General features: G+C 43.3%; 1 protein-coding gene across 2 annotated transcripts in view; it reads left to right on the top strand.

The window, feature by feature from the left end:
- Positions 1 to 20,466, top strand: part of LOC135536124 (NACHT, LRR and PYD domains-containing protein 3-like) — a 144,744-nt gene that overhangs the window by 69,520 nt on the left and 54,758 nt on the right. The window lies entirely within an intron of this gene.

Below are 20,466 nucleotides of genomic sequence, written 5' to 3'. Positions count from 1 at the left end.
ACACACAAACTGGACACACACACATGCAAACACACTGGACACACACACACTGGACACAAACTGGACACACACCCGACACACACACTGGACGGACACACACTGGACACACACACACTGGACACACACAAACAGACACTGGACACCCACACATGACACACACACACCTTGTGCACACACACATACACTGAATACACACATACACCAGTTTGGGCCATTCTATTCCTGTAAATACACTGAACAAAAATATAAAGGCAACATGTAAAGTGTTGGTCCCATGTTTCATTCTGCTGAAATAAAAGATCCCTGAAATGTTCCATACACACTAAAAGCTGACATGTTCTACATCCCTGTTAGTGAGCATTTCTCATTCGCCAAGATAATCCATCCACCTGACCACTGTGGCATATCAAGAAGCTGGTGTCATGTGGGCGAGCGGTTTGCTGATGTAAACGTTGTGAACAGAGTGCCCCATGGTGGCAGTGAGGTTGTGGGTAATCATAAACTACGGACAATCAGCACAAGTGCATTTTATCAATAGCAATGTATATGCACAGAGATACCATGATGAGAACCCATTGTCGTATCATTCCTCTGCCTCCATCACCTCATGCAAGGATCTAGACACAATTCCTGGAAGCTGAAAAAAATCTATATATTTTCCATGGCCTGAGAACTCACCAGATATGTCAGCCGTTTGAGCATGTTTGGGATGCTCTGGACAGAAGTGTACGACAGCGTGTTCCAGGTCATGACAATATCCAGCGACTTTGCACAGCCATTGAAGAGGAGTGGGACAGCATTCCACAGGCCACAATCTACAGCCTGATCAACTCAATGTAAAGGAGATGTGTCACAATGCATGAGGCAAATGATGATCACACCAGATACTGACTGGTTTTCTGATCCACAATCCTACTTTTATACTAAGGTATCTGTGACCAATAGATGCATGTCTGTATTCCCAGTCATGTTAAATTCGTAGATTAAGGCCTAATGAATTTATTTTCAAATGAATGTAACTCAGTAAAATATTTCAAAGTTTTGCCTGTTGCGTTTAGATTTTAGATCAGTATAATACAAATGAGCAGTTTAAAATGTTTTATGTTTATGATGTTAGTAACATGAAGTCATTCCATCCTTTCACTAAATGGTAGTAACACTAAGTCATTCCATCCTTTCACTAAATGGTAGTAACACTAAGACTTTCCATCCTTTCACTAAATGGTAGTAACACTAAGTCATTCCATCCTTTCACTAAAGATCTAAAGTAACTTTTTATTGACAGATGCCTCATGTCAATGTTCTAGATTTTGATGAAAGGAAATTCCATATAACCTACTGGACAGGACTTTGCTATGGCAACTTCTGTTTGGGTGTCTCAGGACAGGACTTTGCTATGGCAACTAGGACAGGACTTTGCTATGGCAACTTCTGTTTGGGTGTCTCAGGACAGGACTTTGCTATGGCAACTTCTGTTTGGGTGTCTCAGGACAGGACTTTGCTATGGCAACTTCTGTTTGGGTGTCTCAGGACAGGACTTTGCTATGGTTTGGGTGTCTCAGGGCACTTTCTGTTTGGGTGTCTCAGGACAGGACTTTGCTATGGCAACTTCTGTTTGGGTGTCTCAGGACAGGACTTTGCTATGGCAACTTCTGTTTGGGTGTCTCAGGACAGGACTTTGCTATGGCAACTTCTGTTTGGGTGTCTCAGGACAGGACTTTGCTATGTCAACTTCTGTTTGGGTGTCTCAGGACAGGACTTTGCTATGGCAACTTCTGTTTGGGTGTCTCAGGACAGGACTTTGCTATGTCAACTTCTGTTTGGGTGTCTCAGGACAGGACTTTGCTATGGCAACTTCTGTTTGGGTGTCTCAGGACAGGACTTTGCTATGGCAACTTCTGTTTGGGTGTCTCAGGACAGGACTTTGCTATGGCAACTTCTGTTTGGGTGTCTCAGGACAGGACTTTGCTATGGCAACTTCTGTTTGGGTGTCTCAGGACAGGACTTTGCTATGGCAACTTCTGTTTGGGTGTCTCAGGACAGGACTTTGCTATGGCATCTTCTGTTTGGGTGTCTCAGGACAGGACTTTGCTGTGGGTGTCTCAGGACAGGACTTTGCTATGTCAACTTCTGTTTGGGTGTCTCAGGCTATGGCAACTTCTGTTTGGGTGTCTCACTAGTCAACTTCTGTTTGGGTGTCTCAGGACAGGACTGCTATGGCAACTTCTGTTTGGGTGTCTCAGGACAGGACTTTGCTATGGCAACTTCTGTTTGGGTGTCTCAGGACAGGACTTTGCTATGTCAACTTCTGTTTGGGTGTCTCAGGACAGGACTTTGCTTCAACTTCTGTTTGTGTCTCATAATGGAGGACAGGACTTTGCTATGGCAACTTCTGTTTGGGTGTCTCAGGACAGGACTTTGCTGTCAACCAGCTATGGCAACTTCTGTTTGGGTGTCTCAGGACAGGACTTTGCTACCTTTGTTTGGGTGTCTAGGACTTTGCTATGGCAACTTCTGTTTGGGTGTCTCAGGACAGGACTTTGCTATGGCAACTTCTGTTTGGGTGTCTCAGGACAGGATTTCTGTTTGGGTGTCTCAGGACTTTGCTATGGCAACTTCTGTTTGGGTGTCTCAGGACAGGACTTTGCTATGGCAACTGTCTCATGACTCTATGTTTGTTTGGGTAGGACAGGACTTCCTCAGGACAGGACTTTGCTATGGCAACTTCTGTTTGGGTGTCTCAGGACAGGACTTCATGGCAACTTCTGTTTGGGTGTCTCAGGACAGGACTTTGCTATGTCAACTTCTGTTTGAGGACTTTGCTATGGCAACTTCTGTTTGGGTGTCTCAGGACAGGACTTTGCTATGTCAACTTCTGTTTGGGTGTCTCAGGACAGACTTTGCTATGGCTTCTGTTTGGGTGTCTCATTTGCTATGGCAACTTCTGTTTGGGTGTCTCAGGACAGGACTTTGTAACTTCTGTTTGGGTGTCTCAGGACAGGACTTTGCTATGGCAAAGGACATTTGCTACAACTGACAGGACTTTGCTATGAACTTGGTCAGGTCTGATAGAATGTGTCCTGTCTCCAGCCCTTTTCTAGTCCTGAAGTGTTTGACCCCTGAACATTTCACTGTCCATGTCTGCTTTTAGCTTCTACTTCACTGTGTTATAATGGACCTTATGCTTGTTATGTCACCTCTGTAACCAGCTATTACCTTTCTGACTCTATCCCATGGCCATAACTTTCAGAACTGAACATTTAAATTCCTCTTGATGAGTTTTGTTTAGTGTCCATTTACTTATTTATGTATGTATTTGTTTATATGGGGGTTGTGCTGCAGAGCATCATGGGTGTTTGTATGTGTTGAGATGATCACGTTCCAGATAAATGGTTGAACTGATTCCTGTCTCCTGTCTCATCATTATTAAATTGTTATACAGACGTGGTAATGAAACCCACGAGACATAACAACAGATTGGTGATGAGTAAGTCTGAATCTACAGGAACTATTCTGTCTGGAAGATGTCTGTTTCTACTACTGTTTAAGCTGTTATTTTCTGTGGTTCAGTCCAGGATAATGTTAGCTCAGTGTACTACTAGCAGAGGCAAGGGCATAGTGGAGCTGGCTAAGAGAGAGAGTGAACATCGTCATGGACGGCAGAAAAGGACTCGAGATGGATGTCAGAAGGCGAAAACAACGTAATTTACAAAGGAAGGAATGTTATTGGACATTTTTAGGACCATTGGACAGTTTGATGAAAGTTTTGAGCAGTGGAGCTCATATACAGAACAGTTTAAATATTTTGTTCTTGTAAATGACATTGATGAAGGCAACAATGTGCCTACGTGTTTTATGGGGATATTGTGGAGATACTTAAAGGACATGTTTCACAGGACCCACTAGTTAATGCTAAAAGGTTCAGGTTCCACAGGAGACAACAGGAAGAGGGAGAATCAGTACCAATGTTTGCTGTTGCATTAAAGAAACTATCAGAACACTGAGTTGAATGCTGTTCTAAATGACATCATCAGAGACAGACTAGTATGTGGGCTACGGAGTGAAGACACACAAGAGACTGTTGACTGAAAGTCATCTGACCTTGGTGAAGGACGTTGAAATCAGTGTGTCCATGGAACTAGCTGCTAAAGAGACTCACCAGTTGACTTCATCAGGAACTTAGTGGGCTCATCTAACAATCCTAATCACCTGTTGCATGACACAACCAATAATATTACATTCAACATACACAATACCAACATACCAACCATCAGCCCACTGAGACCACCAATAATATTACATTCAACATACACAATACCAACATACCAACCATCAGCCCACTGAGACCACCAATAATATTACATTCAACATACACAATACCAACATACCAACCATCAGCCCACTGAGACCACCAATAATATTACATTCAACATACACAATACCAACATACCAACCATCAGCCCACTGAGACCACCAATAATATTACATTCAACATACACAATACCAACATACCGTCTCCAACCATCAGCCCACTGAGACCACCAATAATATTACATTCAACATACACAATACCAACATACCAATCCATCAGCCCACTGAGACAACCAATAATATTACATTCAACATACACAATACCAACATACCAATAATCAGCCCACTGAGACCAAAATAATATTACATTCAACATACACAATACCAACATACCAACCATCAGCCCACTGAGACCACCAATAATATTACATTCAACATACACAATACCAACATCCATCCATCAGCCCACTGAGACCACCAATAATATTACATTCAACATACACAATACCAACATACCAACCATCAGCCCACTGAGACCACCAATAATATTCCATTCAACATACACAATACCAACATACCAACCATCAGCCCATTGTCACCAATAATATTACATTCAACATACACAAGAAACTTTATCAGCCCACTGAGACCACCAATAATATTACATTCAACATACACAATACCAACATTGTAACATCATGACTGAGATCACCAATAAAGACATAACATACAAATACCAACATCTGTTATCAGCCCACTGAGTCAAACAGATGATTCTAGATTTCATTCCCATTCCCTTCTGACTTGTGCATAAGGTAACAATGTTGTTATCCTTAAAATGTAGTGAATATTACATTCAGGCATAATACAAGAGAAACAAACAAAACATACACACATATCACTTTACCTCTGTAAATGATATGGGCTTCAAAACGAAACATCCACATCAGCTTGGTTTGCAAAATGTTTTGCCCATGTCTTGGTGACTCATAACTTGATCCAGACGACTTCCTCCGTAAACCAAAAAGTCCATCCTCTGCTACCACCCCTGTTCCATTGTCCTGTAAAGAGATGTCTAATATACCCGGAGAAACTTTATAGTTACTCCAGGAAGAGTATTTGCTGGGGTGTAACAGATGATGGGGATCACAATAAAGAAATAACCTTCAACTACTAGTAGTCTGTTAGTCTGTACAACTGTTTGACAATAAAGAACAGATTATTAGCTTTGTTTAGTTGCTTCATTGCATTGACTGTTGTATGATTTGTCAACAACAAAAAAAAATGTATTGCATTTTTTTCTCCAAAGCCAGCATTATGTTGATGATGGTCAGTCTAGCTAAATGACCCTTTAATGTCGAATGGAGGTGCAAGCAGAGGGCTTCAACGTAGACCTGTGACTTCTTTCCATTCGGAAACTCCCAGTTGCCGCATCAAAAGTGCCCTTCATCGAGAAGTCCGTGAAATGCTGTCTGCACATCCTGCCAGCTCGGGCCGACACGTCCTTCCTCTTCAAGACATGGAGCCACTTCTACAAAAGTTCTAGGTTCTTGGGCAGCCGATGGTAGTTTACCGAGGGATTTTTTTGGAGCCAAATTCATACAGCCTGGCGCTATACAGTTCATGTTTGATTTACTACTTCTTGTTGCCGGTGACACACTGGCGTCAGTCATTACTATGGCAATTTCAAATGGAGTGACCATCGTTCAAATAAACCTGGTCGGAGATCAAAATACTAAACATAGAGATGTTTTTATGTTAAATGCACATGTTTAGTATTCGTGGATTGAATACATCTCTTTACTCTATTTCCTTCCTAAAGTGTTTCCATTCCCCTTTAAGTGCTGTCAATCAATAGCAGTAACATGGCAGCTCTGATTGACTGTGACTGGTAACAGGGTTACAGAGTCTGTCTGCCTATTGGCTCTGTCGCCGCAGATAAGACTGTTACACTGCCTGAGTGCTTTGGCTAAACTCAGCAGTGAGTTAAACAATGGACTCCATTATGGCTATCATAAACTTTATCCGATCAACATTTATCCTTCAACATGGCTTGTTTCGTGGCCTGCTGAGTATCATGATCTACTTTTACAAAATTATGTTAGGTAGCTAAGTAAGGGTAGGCCTAGTGCACTCAAGAGTGAGTTTAGGGAGGACTCGGTAAATGCTTTACTCTTCGATTGCCGCCACAACAAACCCAACACATACTAGTGTAAATTGTTGATGAGGACTTTGTAGCTGAGGTTTGTTTGAGTGACATTTTATAATCCCTTGAATGGACTTAATTTGGGCCTACAAGGGAGGGGTTAAACAGTTACTGGCTTTAAAATTTTTTTATTGCTTTTCAAAATACATTTATTTTCTCCTCTGATTTGAGCCCGAAATAAAATGATCAATTTCCCTACTGTGAGTAACTATATCCAGTCCTCATCAGTACAGATGACTCCCGTGATGTCAGAGTTTTTAGTTCAACTGAAAGATACATATGAAACAAGACTTGATGAGTTTCGTCTCCCCACAGAGGTGATGCAGTTTGTTAGGGACCCCGTTCTATGCTGATCAAGAGGGGAGACTTCTCTGCAAAAGCCAAACAGGTGCCAACGTCACATGATGAGGGTTCCCTCGACCTAAAGTTCCTAGACATGTCTGTGGGCTGTGCAAAGTTTTGGACTGAGCATATTATTGCAAATAACATTATGGCTAAAAACAGCTTGAGGGTTACTACAATACATCAGTCAAAACATGAAAACACAACTACATACAAAACACCATTAAATACAGTTGGAATGTAGTTAGAACTCAAACTGTTCAAATCAAACAGAAAAACAACTAAATGTTTTAATCAACACAGTTACATTTCTAGATACTCTACTTTGCTTTTGCATTACCCATACAGCTGTTTAAGGTCATACAAGGGCCGAGTGCAGTATCGGTATTTTAGGGGTCATAGGTCAGATCAGTGGTCATGGTTGATATGCATGGAACTGCTCTTTGCCTTGGTACGGCAGTACAAAGACCATGGTCACACCTTCCCTGAAAACAAGGACACCAGACGTTGCTGAAACCTGTTCTGCCAGTTAATGTCCTTAAAGACTAGAATGTTCCACTGTGGTTAGTCAGAAAGATGACAAGATAACCCTGACTGAAGAATGTGTGAACTATCAAACAGATATGTCACAATCTGTTTCATCGATAACTTGTTTCTTGCTTGTATCAGGGCACGTTTATAGGAATCATTTTCTCTAGCTAGAAGTCACGTCATTTCATGAAAATGTTTTTCTGCAGCGAGTGTAATGCAAGTCAAGGTCTCCTTGGATGAATGTCAACAATATTTATAACCAGCATTGTTAAAATATCTGCTGTAATTCATATCAGACCATACCAGTTCACACCCTAAAACAAGACAATGTTCAACTGTAGTCCATGAAGAGGTATAAGGATTGTGTGCACAGCTATTCTGCCATACAATTGCAAACTGCTGCTACACATTTGGTCAAAGATGAGTTCAAACTGAAATCAGGCTTCGTAGCTTCTGTTATATCTAGTGACAAAGTGTCCTGGTTCAATTAGCTTCTGTTATATCTTGTGACAAAGTGTCCTGGTTCTATTAGCTTCTGTTATATCTTGTGACAAAGTCTCCTGGTTCAATTAGCTTCTGTTATATCTTGTGACAAAGTGTCCTGGTTCTATTAGCTTCTGTTATATCTTGTGACAAAGTGTCCTGGTTCTATTAGCTTCTGTTATATCTTGTGACAAAGTGTCCTGGTTCTATTAGCTTCTGTTATATCTTGTGACAAAGTGTCCTGGTTCTATTAGCTTCTGTTATATCTTGTGACAAAGTGTCCTGGTTCAATTAGATTCTGTTATATCTTGTGACAAAGTGTCCTGGTTCAATTAGCTTCTGTTATATCTTGGGACAAAGTGTCCTGGTTCTATTAGCTTCTGTTATATCTTGGGACAAAGTGTCCTGGTTCTATTAGCTTCTGTTATATCTAGTGACAAAGTGTCCTGGTTCAATTAGCTTCTGTTATATCTTGGGACAAAGTGTCCTGGTTCAATTAGCTTCTGTTATATCTTGGGACAAAGTGTCCTGGTTCTATTAGCTTCTGTTATATCTTGTGACAAAGTGTCCTGGTTCAATTAGCTTCTGTTATATCTTGGGACAAAGTGTCCTGGTTCTATTAGCTTCTGTTATATCTTGTGACAAAGTGTCCTGGTTCAATTAGCTTCTGTTATATCTTGTGACAAAGTGTCCTGGTTCTATTAGCTTCTGTTATATCTAGTGACAAAGTGTCCTGGTTCAATTAGCTTCTGTTATATCTTGGGACAAAGTGTCCTGGTTCTATTAGCTTCTGTTATATCTTGGGACAAAGTGTCCTGGTTCTATTAGCTTCTGTTATATCTTGTGACAAAGTGTCCTGGTTCTATTAGCTTCTGTTATATCTTGTGACAAAGTGTCCTGGTTCTATTAGCTTCTGTTATATCTTGTGACAAAGTGTCCTGGTTCTATTAGCTTCTGTTATATCTAGTGACAAAGTGTCCTGGTTCTATTAGCTTCTGTTATATCTTGTGACAAAGTGTCCTGGTTCTATTAGCTTCTGTTATATCTTGTGACAAAGTGTCCTGGTTCAATTAGCTTCTGTTATATCTTGTGACAAAGTGTCCTGGTTCTATTAGCTTCTGTTATATCTAGTGACAAAGTGTCCTGGTTCAATTAGCTTCTGTTATATCTTGTGACAAAGTGTCCTGGTTCTATTAGCTTCTGTTATATCTTGTGACAAAGTGTCCTGGTTCTATTAGCTTCTGTTATATCTTGTGACAAAGTGTCCTGGTTCTATTAGCTTCTGTTATATCTTGTGACAAAGTGCCCTGGTTCTATTAGCTTCTGTTTCAGAGAACATGGAGTTTCAAATTTGCTGTAACTACAACATGTAAGTTAAAACCAAGGCAAACAGCAGTAAGTGAAGTTACTGCCAGCTGGCTTTGTTCCACCATGTTTTACTGCAGTAACGGTGGTTTCCCTTGGTATTCTATCAGACTCTGAGTTCAGGCCATACCACCATGTTTTACTGTAGTTACTGTCGTTTCCCTTGGTATTCTATCATACTCTGAGTTCAGGCCATACCACCATGTTTTACTGCAGTAACGGTGGTTTCCCTTGGTATTCTATCAGACTCTGAGTTCAGGCCATACCACCATGTTTTACTGTAGTTACTGTGGTTTCCCTTGGTATTCTATCAGACTCTGAGTTCAGGCCATACCACCATGTTTTACTGCAGTAACGGTGGTTTCCCTTGGTATTCTATCAGACTCTGAGTTCAGGCCATACCACCATGTTTTACTGTAGTTACTGTGGTTTCCCTTGGTATTCTATCAGACTCTGAGTTCAGGCCATACCACCATGACACCCACCCTCACACACACCATGAGACAGCCAGTGATAGTTATCCCCTCCACATGTCCCCTCCACATTCTGAAATTACATTTTTGTCCCCCCCCAGTTTTATCATTGGAATGTGATACAAAACGAGGCAACATTGCGCTTTAGGACCATGTGGATTCCTCCGAGTGGTCGGTCGGGTAGGCTGTTTTGAGTGGTTATCCATATATTTTTTTCAATAATAATAATAATGAAAAAATGATGCCCCCCCACTTCTAAAACTAAAGTTGAATAAACATGACATTCCCACAGGAAAATTATGGTTGAACTCACATTTAAATACAAATACGCAGATAATGGTAAGAAAGATTAAATAAATTCAAAATAAAATATTTAAAAGCTAGCTAACATAAAGAAAATGACAGCGGTGATATTAATACAATGCCAGATATTATATAAAAGTATAAACATTTTCTGTGATTAAAACGTGTTTAGTTGTGGGCTAAAAAAAGCTTGAGGGATACTACAATACAACATTCAAAACATGACAGCACAACTACAAAACACCATTAAATACAGTTGGGGGATACTACAATACAACATTCAAAACATGACAACACAACTACAAAACACCATTAAATACAGTTGAGGGATACTACAATACAACATTCAAAACATGACAGCACAACTAGAAAACACCATTAAATACAGTTGGGGGATACTACAATACAACATTCAAAACATGACAACACAACTACAAGACACCATTAAATACAGTTGGGGGATACTACAATACAACATTCAAAACATGACAACACAACCACAAAACACCATTAAATACAGTTGGAATGTAGTTAGAACTCTCAAACTGTTTCAATCAAACAGAAAAACAACAAAATGTTGGATCAACACATTTACATTTCTTTGCTTTTGTATTACCCATACAGCTGTTTAAATTCATACAAAGGCAGAGTGCAGTATCAGCATTTTAGGGGTCATAGGTCAGATCAGTGGTCATGGTTGAAATATATAAAATAGGACTTGATAATAAGGTAATACATCAGTGCATTATCACCTACAACATGTTTGGCTGGACAGCAGTACAACCTTAAAGCCATTTTATCTTCAGTTTGACTGTTACTTTTTACTGCTCTTTGCCTTTGTAGGACAGTATGCAAGCAGTCAACCCAAAACAATTCTTCATGTAATCACGGGGGAAACCCTTTTGAAAGCAGTGTTGGCCTTAGTTAAGAAAAAGAGGGGGATCCAAGCTTTCCATTGCGAACACGTTTCCTTCAATTGCGTTGTGGCATCGTTTTACAAATGCAGTTACAACCGAAGTTTCAAGCGTGATTTAGGCAGATTTTCAACAGAGCTCTTAAAGGAGCAATGACATCTTAAAAGGGCGATTATATACTTTGTAATAGAAACAAAAACAACAACAAAACGATACTGAATAATAATAACAATCAGGATGTTGTGTTCAATGGGGAAGATACAGATACAAACCCCATGCTTCAGCCTATGTATTTATAGTCACTATGCTCCGTCAGTTGGGCTACAGGTGATAATGCTTATTGCTAAGAGTACATCTGGTAATAGACCATCAATACAGGCTATATGCATGGTGCAACATGTTCAAATCATTTAAACATCATTATTACTCTGATGTTATTGGGCTCATTTCTGGAGGAGGAACCTGTGTTTTAGATGGCGTTTAGTAGCCTTGTATCTTCATTCATTTTGCAGTAGAATGTCCTTTTTGAAAAGTCACCAGAACTGAGCTTCTCTGTCCTTCTGCATGGTGGTGTAAAGTACTTAAGGATAAATACTTTAAAGTACTACTTTAAGAGAGAGAGAGAGAATGGGAGAGAGAGAGTGAGGATGGGAGAGAGAGAGGATGGGAGAGAGAGAGAGGATGGGAGAGAGAGAGAGAGGATGGGAGAGAGAGAGGATGGGAGAGAGAGAGGATGGGAGAGAGAGAGGATGGGAGAGAGAGAGTGAGGATGGGAGAGAGAGAGATGATGGGAGAGAGAGAGAGGATGGGAGAGAGAGAGAGGATGGGAGAGAGAGAGAGAGAGAATGGGAGAGAGAGAGTGAGGATGGGAGAGAGAGAGGATGGGAGAGAGAGAGAGGATGGGAGAGAGAGAGGATGGGAGAGAGAGAGGATGGGAGAGAGAGAGAGGATGGGAGAGAGAGGATGGGAGAGAGAGAGAGAATGGGAGAGAGAGTGTGAGGATGGGAGAGAGAGAGGATGGGAGCAAGAGAGATGATGGGAGAGAGAGAGAGAGGGATGATGGGAGAGAGAGAGAGAGAGGGATGATGGGAGAGAGAGAGAGAGAGGATGTGAGAGAGAGAGAAGATGGGAGAGAGAGAGTGAGGATGGGAGAGAGAGAGTGAGGATGGGAGAGAGAGACTGAGGATGGGAGAGAGAGAGAGGATGGGAGAGAGAGAGAGAGATGGGAGAGAGAGAGAGAGCGAGAGGATGGGAGAGAGAGAGGATGGGAGAGAGAGAGAGGATGGGATAGAGAGAGTGAGGATGGGAGAGGGAGAGTGAGGATGGGAGAGAGAGAGAGGATGGGATAGAGAGAGAGAGGATGGGAGAGAGAAAGAGGATGGGAGAGAGAGAGAGAGAGAGAGAATGGGAGAGAGAGAGAGAGAATGGGAGAGAGAGAGTGAGGATGGGAGAGAGAGAGAGGATGGGAGAGAGAGAGAGGATGGGAGAGAGAGAGAGAGAGAGAGAGAGAGAGAGAGGATGGGAGAGAGAGAAAGAGAGAGAGAGAGAGGTCACGATCAGATGAGCTCCTGCATTTTTCAGCATTTTCTTTAAAAAAGATAGATTTGGAGTTAGATAAACTTGGATTTTTTGTCAGGAACACATACTGGATTCTACCCTCTACAACATAACCCCCACTTCAAATCAAAACTTAAAACCTACAACCTGATTTTGGACGGAATTACGGAATCACCTGGAAGGTTCACAACTACCAAGATTTATTTCTCTATTCAGCAAATTCTCTGGAAAACAACAGAAACCTGAAAACCCCATCCAACCTGGAACTGAGTGAGTAATGCTTAGTCTGAAACTATATATTTAAAAGCCAAAAGCCAAGAAGAAAAATACACAACATTACTTTATAAGGACTGAATTCTAACATAATTCTGCCAAGCTTGATACAGCTTCAACTAGCACTGACGTGTCAAGTGAGAGGTGTCAAAGCCCATTAGCCCAACAATGGCAGGAGAGTCACACAGTCTACCCCAACCAAATGGAGAGGCCTTAGAAGCTCCCTCCCGCTGTTCAGAGGTAATTAAAATACAGTACCCTTTGCATGTAAAGAATGATAAGTCAAGAAAAGATTACAAAATGAAGCTCCTTATGGAAAATCAAGAGACACTTTTTGCTGACTATTACAAAAATGGGAACATCAGCAACCTTATCTTCCACACAAACCATCCCCTGGCATGGCACAGTGCTATATTAGCACACTACCCCTTTGTTAAGAGGGGGGTTAACGAGGGCTGGAAACTCAGAATACTTGATAACGAGGACTCTGAGTCAAGCAATATAAATATCTATAAGTCCGGAACAGTAATTGTACAGAATAACACCAAACAGTTTCAGCTGGACTTTCACCTAATCAAAGAATTAGCCCAGCAGGAGAAGCTCTCCCTTGATAAAGATACCCCCACACCGAGTGGGTCAGACCAGACCTCTTCACTATGTAACCCCACAGACGAGCAACCCCCAGCGGAGAGTCAACCTCCCAGCACAGATTACCACTCCCTCATTGAAATGAAAGACAAATTCACCCAGCTGGAGATAAGGCAGGTGGAGCTGGAACAGCAGGTGATCACACTTCAGTCAGCACAGACCCAGACAACAGCCCAGCAAAACAACAGCCCCTAACCAGACCAGGAGAGCTGGAGGTGGACAGAGACATATCTGCACTTTGGACAGTGGTGAGACAAATACAACAGGAGAAAGAGGAGCAGAACAGGCAACTAGAGGAGAGTTTCAGACTGCTGGTGGAGGAGAGGTTGAGGGGGATGGAGGAGAAGGTGAGGGGATGGAGGAGAGGTTGAGGGGGATGGAGGAGAGGTTGAGGGGGACGGCGTGTGACAGAGAACAACCCACTAGAGAGGTGGCCACCCCACAGAGAAGCCAGCAGAACAGCCCACCTCAGCACCCAACAAAAATCTCGACATCACAGCAGAACAGACAAATGAAGAACCCCAAGCCCAGCGGCTCTCACCCCCTGAGCACCCCCTGTCAGCCACCCTGATAGCCCTTCTGACAACCCCCCACACCCACTGAGGACAAACACAAGACACAGATTGTACTACTTATGGACTCAAATGGGAAATATATAGAAGAAAAAAACTTTTTCCCAAACACAGTGTGTCTAAACTCTGGTGTCCAAACACCCAGAGCGCCATAGACCTTCTGTCTGAGGCCAAACTAGGCTCACCCAGCCACATAATAATACACACAGGCACAAACGACCTGAGGGCCCAGCAGGAAAGAGTGGCCACAGCACTGAAGGGAGTGATTGAAAAGGCTTCTTCTACTTTCCCCAACGCACAAGTGGTTATCTCCACCCTGCTACCACGAAAAGACTTCCACCCTGCCACAATACAGCGGGTAAACGCAAGTATTTCCCGTGACTGTGCCTCAAAACCAAACGTTTTCCTGGCCCACCACTCCACCCTGGACTTGAACAGCCTCTATGACCAGGTCCACCTCTACAAGGCAGCAGTGCCCATCTTTGCCCGAACTCTAAAGGACATCGCTCTCAAACGTATCCCCAACACTTCACACAGGAGCAACAGATCAATAGACACCCCACCCAGACCAGCGAGACACCCTCCCAGACCTGCAGGACCCCCCTGACCTACACATAGAGGACCCACGCCAAGAGGAATTACATCCAGACCACCGCACACCCAGACACATCCACACCCCTACCCCAACCAATCAACACCCCCCCACGTCAATCATGCCCACACCCCATTTAGGCCCCCTCAGATCAGACCTATGCCACTCCTGCCCACCCCATGCACCCCACCTCCGCAAAGAGGGCCTCAACATGGAAGCCACACATACGCCCAGGTAGTGAGCAGGCAAACAGTCCCAACCCCCACTCTCACACTCGCCCAAGCCAATGGCATGTACCAGATGCTCAGCAGGCTCTGCTCACACTTACTGGCCTGAGGCCAAACCACGACCAACAACATTGGACACTTTATGGAACAAAAGCCTTTACTATTTCATCCTGGAATATCCAAGGCCTGAGGTCATCTGCCTTTGGCCTGAAGAGCAGAAACCCGGACTTCACCAAAGAAATCGGTAATACAGACATTGTCATCCTGCAAGAAACCTGGTATAGAGGAGACAGACCCACTGGATGCCCTCTAGGTTACAGAGAGCTGGTAGTCCCATCCACCAAACTACCAGGTGTGAAACAGGGAAGGGACTCAGGGGGTATGCTAATTTGGTATAGAGCAGACCTAACTCACTCCATTAAATTAATCAAAACAGGAACATTCTACATTTGGCTAGAAATTCAAAAGGAAATTATCCTAACAGAGAAAAATGTCCTCCTGTGTGCTACCTATATCCCCCCACTAGAATCCCCATATTTTAATGAAGACAGCTTCTCCATCCTGGAGGGGGAAATCAACCATTTCCAGGCCCAGGGACATGTACTAGTCTGTGGTGACCTAAATGCCAGAACCGGACAAGAACCTGACACCCTCAGCACACAGGGGGACAAACACCTGCCTGGAGGTGACAGCATCCCCTCCCCCGTATGCCCCCCTAGGCACAACTATGACAACATAACCAACAAAAACGGGTCACAACTCCTGCAGCTCTGTCGCACGCTGGGTATGTACATAGTCAATGGTAGGCTTCGAGGGGACTCCTATGGTAGGTACACCTATAGCTCATCTCTTGGCAGTAGTACTGTAGACTACTTTATCACTGACCTCAACCCAGAGTCTCTCAGAGCGTTCACAGTCAGCCCACTGACACCCCTATCAGACCACAGCAAAATCACAGTCTACCTAAACAGAGCAATACTCAATCATGAGGCATCAAAGCCAAAGGAACTGAGTAACATTAAGAAATGCTATAGATGGAAGGAATGCAGTTTGGAAACCTACCAAAAAACAATTAGGCAACAACAAATTCAATCCCTTTTAGACAATTTCCTGGGTAAAACGTTCCACTGTAATAGTGAAGGTGTAAACTTGGCAGTAGAAAATCTTAACAGTATATTTGACCTCTCAGCTTCCCTATCAAATCTAAAAATCTCAAATAGAAAACCGAAGAAAATTAACAACAATGACAAATGGTTTGATGAAGAATGCAAAATTCTAAGAAAGAAATTGAGAAACCTGTCCAACCAAAAACATAGAGACCCGGAAAACCTGAGTCTACGCCTTCACTATGGTGAATCACTAAAACAATACAGAAATACACTACGGAAAAAGAAGGAACAGCATGTCAGAAATCAGCTCAATGTAATTGAAGAATCCATAGACTCTAACCACTTCTGGGAAAATTGGAAAACACTAAACAAACAACAACACGAAGAATTATCTATCCAAAATGGAGATGTATGGGTAAACCACTTCTCCAATCTTTTTGGCTCTATAACAAAGAATAAAGAGCAAAAACATATACATGATCAAATACAGATCTTAGAATCAACTATTAAAGACTACCAGAACCCACTGGATTCTCCAATAACATTGAATGAGTTACAGGACAAAATAAAAACCCTCCAACCCAAAAAGGCCTGTGGTGTTGATGGTATCCTCAATGAAATGATCAAATATACAGACAACAAATTCCAATTGGCTATACTAAAACTCTTTAACATCATCCTTAGCTCTGGCATCTTCCCCAATATTTGGAACCAAGGACTGATCACCCCAATCCACAAAAATGGAGACAAATTTGACCCCAATAACTACCGTGGAATATGCGTCAACAGTAACCTTGGGAAAATCCTCTGCATTATCATTAACAGCAGACTCGTACACTTCCTCAATGAAAACAATGTACTGAGCAAATGTCAAATTGGCTTTTTACCAAATTACCGTACAACAGACCATGTATTCACCCTGCACACCCTAATTGACAACCAAACAAACCAAAACAAAGGCAAAGTCTTCTCATGCTTTGTTGATTTCAAAAAGCCTTTGACTCAATTTGGCATGAGGGTCTGCTATACAAACTGTTGGAAAGTGGTGTTGGGGGTAAAACATACGACATCATAAAATCCATGTACACAAACAACAAGTGTGCGGTTAAAATTGGCAAAAAACACACACATTTCTTCACACAGGGTCGTGGGGTTAGACAGGGATGCAGCTTAAGCCCCACCCTCTTCAACATATATATCAACGAACTGGCGCGGGCACTAGAAAAGTCTGCAGCACCCGGCCTCACCCTACTAGAATCTGAAGTCAAATGTCTGCTGTTTGCTGATGATCTGGTGCTTCTGTCACCAACCAAGGAGGGCCTACAGCAGCACCTAGATCTTATGCACAGATTCTGTCAGACCTGGGCCCTGACAGTAAATCTCAGTAAGACCAAAATAATGGTGTTCCAAAAAGGTCCAGTCACCAGGACCACAAATACAAATTCCATCTAGACACTGTTGCCCTAGAGCACACAAAAACTATACATACCTTGGCCTAAACATCAGCGCCACAGGTAACTTCCACAAAGCTGTGAACGATCTGAGAGACAAGGCAAGAAGGGCATTCTATGCCATCAAAAGGAACATAAATTTCAACATACCAATTAGGATTTGGCTAAAAATACTTGAATCAGTCATAGAGCCCATTGCCCTTTATGGTTGTGAGGTCTGGGGTCCGCTCACCAACCAAGACTTCACAAAATGGGACAAACACCAAATTGAGACTCTGCACGCAGAATTCTGCAAAAATATCCTCAGTGTACAACGTAGAACACCAAATAATGCATGCAGAGCAGAATTAGGCCGATACCCACTAATTATCAAAATCCAGAAAAGAGCAGTTAAATTCTATAACCACCTAAAAGGAAGCGATTCCCAAACCTTCCACAACAAAGCCATCACCTACAGAGAGATGAACCTGGAGAAGAGTCCCTAAGCAAGCTGGTCCTGGGGCTCTGTTCACAAACACACCCTACAGAGCCCCATGACAGCAGCACAATTAGACCCAACCAAATCATGAGAAAACAAAAAGATATTTACTTGACACACTGGAAAGAATTAACAAAAAAACAGAGCAAACTAGAATGCTATTTGGCCCTACACAGAGAGTACACAGCGGCAGAATACCTGACCACTGTGACTGACCCAAAATTAAGGAAAGCTTTGACTATGTACAGACTCAGCGAGCATAGCCTTGCTATTGAGAAAGGCCGACGTAGGCAGACATGGCTCTCAAGAGAAGACAGGCTATGTGCTCACTGCCCACAAAATGAGGTGGAAACTGAGCTGCACTTCCTAACCTCCTGCCCAATGTATGACCATATTAGAGAGACATATTTCCCCCAGATTACACAGATCCACAAAGAATTCGAAAACAAATCCAATTTTGAAAAACTCCCATATTTACTGGGTGAAATTCCACAGTGTGCCATCAGAGCAGCAAGATTTGTGACCTGTTGCCACGAGAAAAGGGCAACCAGTGAAGAACACGCACCATTGTAAATACAACACATATCTATGCTTATTTATTTTATCTTGTGTCCTTTACCATTTGCACATTGTAAAAACACTGTATATATATATATATATATATATAATATGACATTTGTAATGTCTTTATTGTTTTGAAACTTCTGTATGTGTGATGTCTACTGTTAATTTTTATTGTTTATTTCACTTTATATATTATATACCTTACTTGCTTTGGCAATGTTAACACATGTTTCCCATGCCAATAAAGCCCCTTGAATTGAATTGAATTGAATTGAGAGAGAGAGAGGATGGGAGAGATAGAGGGAGAGGATGGGAGAGAGAGAGGGGATGGGAGATACAGAGAGAAGATGGGAGAGAGAGAGTGAGGATGGGAGAGAGAGAGTGAGGATGGGAGAGAGAGACTGAGGATGGGAGAGAGAGAGAGGATGGAAGAGAGAGAGTGAGGATGGGAGAGAGAGAGAGGATGGGAGAGAGAGAGAGATGGGAGAGAGAGAGAGAGAGAGAGAGAGAGGATGGGAGAGAGAGAGAGAGGATGGGAGAGAGAGAGAGAGAGAGGATGTGAGAGAGAGAAGATGGGAGAGAGAGAGTGAGGATGGGAGAGAGAGTGAGGATGGGAGAGAGAGACTGAGGATGGGAGAGAGAGAGGATGGGAGAGAGAGAGAGAGATGGGAGAGAGAGAGAGAGATGGGAGAGAGAGAGAGAGCGAGAGGATGGGAGAGAGAGAGGATGGGAGAGAGAGAGAGGATGGGAGAGAGAGAGAGAGAGGATGGGAGAGATAGAGGGAGATGATGGGAGAGAGAAAGAGGATGGGAGAGAGAAAGAGGATGAGAGAGAGAGAGAGGATGGGAGAGAGAGAGAGAGAGAGAGAGAGAGAGAGGATGGGAGAGAGAGAGAGAGGATGGGAGAGATAGAGGGAGAGGATGGGAGAGAGAGAGGGGATGGGAGATACAGAGAGAAGATGGGAGAGAGAGAGTGAGGATGGGAGAGAGAGAGTGAGGATGGGAGAGAGAGACTGAGGATGGGAGAGAGAGAGAGGATGGAAGAGAGAGAGTGAGGATGGGAGAGAGAGAGGATGGGAGAGAGAGAGGATGGGAGAGAGAGAGTGAGGATGGGAGAGAGAGAGAGGATGGGAGAGAGAGAGAGGATGGGAGAGAGAGAGATGGGAGAGAGAGAGAGAGATGGGAGAGAGAGAGAGGATGGGAGAGAGAGAGGATGGGATAGCGAGAGTGAGGATGGGAGAGAGAGAGTGAGGATGGGAGAGAGAGAGAGAGGATGGGAGAGAGAGAGAGAGAGAGGATGGGAGAGAGAGAGTGAGGATGGGAGAGAGAGAGAGAGAGAGAGGATGGGAGAGAGAAAGAGGATGGGAGAGAGAGAGAGAGAGAGAGAGGATGGGAGAGAGAAAGAGGATGGGAGAGAGAGAGAGAGAGAGAGAGAGATGGGAGAGAGAGAGTGAGGATGGGAGAGAGAGAGTGAGGATGGGAGAGAGAGAGTGAGGATGGGAGAGAGACTGAGGATGGGAGAGAGAGAGAGATGGAAGAGAGAGAGTGAGGATGGGAGAGAGAGAGAGGATGGGAGAGAGAGAGGATGGGAGAGAGAGAGGATAGGAGAGAGAGAGTGAGGATGGGAGAGAGAGAGAGGATGGGAGAGAGAGAGGATGGGAGAGAGAGAGATGGGAGAGAGAGAGAGAGAGGATGGGAGAGAGAGAGAGAGGATGGGAGAGAGAGAGGATGGGATAGCGAGAGTGAGGATGGGAGAGAGAGAGTGAGGATGGGAGAGAGAGAGAGAGGATGGGATAGAGAGAGAGAGGATGGGAGAGAGAGAGGATGGGAGAGAGAGAGAGAGAGGATGGGAGAGATAGAGAGAGAGGATGGGAGAGAGGGGGGATGGGAGATAGAGAGAGAAGATGGGAGAGAGAGAGTGAGGATGGGAGAGAGAGAGTGAGGATGGGAGAGAGAGACTGAGGATGGGAGAGAAAGAGGATGGAAGAGAGAGTGAGGATGGGAGAGAGAGAGAGAGAGAGAGAGAAGATGGGAGAGAGAGGGGGGATGGGAGATAGAGAGAGAAGAT

Source organism: Oncorhynchus masou, unplaced genomic scaffold, assembly GCF_036934945.1.
Source record: "Oncorhynchus masou masou isolate Uvic2021 unplaced genomic scaffold, UVic_Omas_1.1 unplaced_scaffold_560, whole genome shotgun sequence".
Classification (NCBI taxonomy): Eukaryota; Metazoa; Chordata; class Actinopteri; order Salmoniformes; family Salmonidae; genus Oncorhynchus; species Oncorhynchus masou.
Note: the sequence above shows the minus strand (reverse complement) of the source record. Positions and strands in the feature narration are given on the sequence as shown.